A 4,396-nucleotide genomic window follows, 5' to 3' on the forward strand; every position below is an offset into this window, starting at 1 on the left:
GTGGCAGGAAGTCCCCACCTGTCCCCTTTGTGGGGGCTGGCACCTCCTTCCCTGTGGAGCAGGATTGGGATCTGGGCCCAAGAGAGGTCTGCAGCTCCAGCTCCATCCACAGCCCAAGCCCCAGCCCCTGCCCGTGGAGGCAAGGGGAAGCCACGGCTCCACAGCTGGGCAGTGTCCCCTAGTGGTTTGGTTGTGCCTGTCCACTGCCCCCTGCCCATGGCTCGCTCCTCACCTGCAGTTTCTTGCTTCAAAAGGAAAAATACGGGTTAGTCCGCATTTTCCACACAAAATGGAAAGCCTGCTGGATCTCTGCTAATTAGAGTTCCTATTGTATAAATTGCCTTCATAAAAAATATTTTTTCAGTAATTTTTAACAACTCAACGTTCTTTAGGCTCTGGAAAAGATGCATGAAAACGTTTATTCAGCTCAAGTTAACTTAAATCAAACCCAAAGTGAACACTACAATGTTTTATTTCAGCCCTGCAAGTACTGTCCAGGGCAAAATACCATATGTACTAGGTCTATTTCTTACTGCTTTCAAAACCTGTGCAGATGACAGACCTAGGAATGAAAAGGGTCAGTTAAACCTCAACATAATATATCTGAATAGTTAAAGGCACTGTAGTTCCCTCACTATTATTTTAACATCTCTGCCCTTAAAAATCTTTCCTTTCAAGATATGCAGCATCTAAACAGCCATGGTAAATGGCAAGTTCTCTTCCAACTGATTGGGAACCCATAGTCTGCGCCTCCTTTAGCAGACCTCCTACTGTAGCATGCCATGGACTGCATGTGATGCGCTCTCGTCCTCCTCCTTCCCAATAATCTTCCATCAGAAAACAAAATCCGGAAAGACTTCCAAACCTTTTTTGGTCTTCAGGCATACAATCAAGTTACACATCATACTACAGCTTAATTTTGAAGTGCGTAATTTTAGTGCTTTCTGAAATCCTTTGGAAAACTGCCTGAATGTTTTGCTTCTGTTTTTGCTGTAAATTCGAATGTTGCTTGTGCAACTCCTATGCAACCAATCTAACAGGTATCTGACAGGCTTTGGTTGTTTTGGCTTTCATTTCAATTCGATACACGTTGCTTTATTGTGTGGAACAGCCAGTCAATTTTTGTTGTCCAGCTACCATGGTGAGCATCATTCATCTGTTTCATGAAATATTCCAGAGCTTCCTGCTCGGTTCTGTCCACTGCAAGTGTCTTTCGAACATATGCGATATCGTCGAAAGACTGTAATTCTGGAATGCCTGAGCCAAGCATCATGGAGAAAAGATTTATGAAGAGATTGGCCCTCTGCCGAATTGCTACGTAAGCCTTACAACACATCTCTTGAAACCTTTCAAACTCCCGTGTTTTGGTACATTCTTGGGTTCCTTTACTAATCACTATTAAGAAATCCTGAGTTAGGATGAATGGTACACGCTCTCGCTTGTAACCAAATTTTTTCTTTCTGTGATCCAGGAAGTGCCCAAAATCAATGTGAAACAGCTGTCCATCATCCTTCACCATTATGTTGCTATTATGACGGTCACCGATTCCCAATATGAAGGTAGCGACACAATATCCAGCACAGGAGCGTGTAAACAAGTCAATAGCTGCATCATACTTTTCTCCTTTGTTCCTGTCCTTGAGCCACTGATGTAATGTGTGACTGTTGAACTGCAGTGCACCCTTTAGGCCTCCGCTGCACTGAATCTGCATGATTGTATGAGAGCTTCTGACCACCTCAATGAGGCCCACACAATTGCCGATAGACAAACAACCATAAGGCAACATCCGTATATCAAGACCCTGATTTTGCCAGATGTTTTCCATAATTTGAATAACCTGAAGTATTAGCATATCCTGACGTAAATCATCCCCGTTTTTAAAGATTATCTCATTGTTCTGAAACAACAGTTCAGACATAAGATCTGGGTTTTCCCAGTTCAGCCAGAGAGGCTTTTTTGAAGAAGACATAATCCTGCACTCCTCAAGTCTGAGGTGTCCTAGCTGATGGGCAGGGTTAAGAGGAGAGATAAAACCTTGCAAAGCTTCCTTGAAATCTGGTTGTCTCATTTGTTCAACAATAAACTTCATTTGCACCTTTGGTGCTTCATTCTTCTTCTCTTGCTTGAGCATATCAGTAAGGTTAATTAGTTTCTCCATTGCTTCCACCTGCCTGGTCAGGTGTTTTAGGTATGTCCCACATGCTCGACAGTAGGACTCCAAAAGCAAACCAAATCTCTGACGTACAATTATATTGTGCATTTCAGACTTTAAATGCCAGAAAAAAAAGTGCCCTACTCTTTGATTGGTCAGTGCCTTCTTGAGTAAAAATCTCACCAGCAGATTATCCAAGTATTGTTCATATTTCAGAACCTGTACTAGCTGGATTAAGTACTGAGACAGTTGGTCATCTGTCAAATACTTCTCCAAACACTGAACTGCAAATGATCGCACCAGTGGATCAGGATAATTGCAGTCCAATAGCTCCATTGCTTGTTCCGGCTTGATTGGAGGCCAGTGTTTTATCAACCAGTACATCTGGGCTACTGCGTGTCTAGAGCTCCATTTCACGGACAAAAGCAGCTTGGGTAGAATTTCTGGAGTATTCATGCAATTATGCCTGTGGCTCCAAAGAAAGTCTTTCTCTTGCTCAGTGACTTCAGAGAGTGAATCTCTTGAACAAAGTGCACGGAGTTGTTCTTTGTCATTTTCTCTTACTTCAGCATCTCTACCTAGCCTCTTACTCAGCACTGTATGGCTGCAGTTACACCCTAGCTCCAGGGAGAAAGCCTTCATGCCACGGTCTTCGACTACTGTCATGCCTGGAAACTTACAGGACCGCTAAACCAATCAAATTCTAGCTCTAGACATGGAGTTGCCTTCTTTGGATTTGACCCAGTAACACCAAGAGGATTCACCAGGATGCCCACGTGGTACTGGCCACAGATGCAAAGCCATTTTCCCAGATACAAGAGTGTGCATATAATCGAACATGTTTATATTTCCCCAAGCCAGAGGGCAATGTTCCTCTTTCCCATCCTTTCCTCCTTTGACAGAGCAGATGGAGAGGCAAAGCCGAGCAGCGTGTGGGAGATCACGAACACGCATGTCATACGACAGCCATTCGTTCCAGCTAGGACTGGAACAAGGCACACTTTGAGTATTCACACTGTCACACAACAGCTCACTTCCGTGATAGATACCTGTTCGGACATATATCTTGTCAACGTCCTGCGTACTCACGTTGACATACGTTGCACAGAGAATTCTTACTCTGAGATTGGTGTTTATAAACCAGAGGGATTTGGCTGAAGCGTCTATATTCACGTATTGGGTATCTGGAGAAACGCACATGGAATAATACGGCATTTTAAAGGTATCCAAAGGTAGCTGGTCATAAAGGCTTTCTTTGGTCATCAGCATCAGATTGGGCGTGAGGCCAACCATTATACAGTGTCTTATGTACTTATACTGGCTCAGAGGATATTTTTCTAGCAAGTATTCATCGCAGCCGCACACTTTTAACACATAATGGCCCTGGTACTCTAAAACGCAGCGTTTTAACTGTTCAGGCGACAGCATCATACCCCGTCCTTGCTTTCTGATTGCTTCAGCAATAACTTGCTCGGGCACGCAGTCATGGTTGACTTTTAATGCGTATTTCCGCTTATTACTGGGGGGGGTGATAACCCATATCGCCACCCGCAGCCGCCCTGCGTCGAGTTTATCGTGCAGGGGTGCGGGCAGCTCCGGCGACGAGGCCACGTTGGGAGGACAGACACACAACACTCTGCTGTGCGGCGGGTCGGCCCCACGAAGCTCCACGGCCTCTTTGCAAACATCGAGCATGTTTCTCCTGAAGTCCTGCACCTCCGGGTCCTTGGCCGCCACCAGTTCGCAGACGGGCATGCCGATTGCCGCCCCGATCTCCTGATTCAGGATCTCCTCCTCGCGGTCGCAGGCGGGTTCGACAACTTTCAGGAACGGCTGAAAGAGCCGTAGGTCGCAGAGACGCTGCATCTCATCGAAAAATGCTTCCCTCTTTGCGTCGTGGGTGACACTGAGGAACACGTACCTGGACTCGTCCTGCAGCAGGTGGTGCAGAGGGAATTTCCGCGCTTCGCGGAAGAGCTGGTGCTTGATGGCGAGCAGCGAGGCCGTGCGGGGGGTTTCCAGGGGCACCATCACCCCGTTGGGGAGCAGGCAGTCCAGCACCACCGTGGGGGGCATCCCTGGGGAGCCCCACTGGGCCCCGGGGGAGGGTGCGGGCAGCATGTCCCGCCTCCCCCGAGCCCACAACCTACCGCCGACACTCCACCGCTGGGGGCAGCCCTGCCCGGCCCCCGAGAGCCCGCCCACACCCAGTCCTCCGCGCTGCATCAATGGGAAACGGCTTAA

At 47.3% G+C, this 4,396-nt stretch overlaps 1 pseudogene; it reads right to left on the reverse strand.

The window, feature by feature from the left end:
* Positions 1-397: 397 nt before the first annotated feature.
* LOC102385177 lies at positions 398-4,325 on the reverse strand (annotated as a pseudogene).
* Between the last annotated feature and the right edge of the window lie 71 nt (positions 4,326-4,396).

The sequence above is a fragment of the Alligator sinensis genome, unplaced genomic scaffold, assembly GCF_000455745.1.
Source record: "Alligator sinensis unplaced genomic scaffold, ASM45574v1 scaffold1495_1, whole genome shotgun sequence".
Classification (NCBI taxonomy): domain Eukaryota; kingdom Metazoa; phylum Chordata; order Crocodylia; family Alligatoridae; genus Alligator; species Alligator sinensis.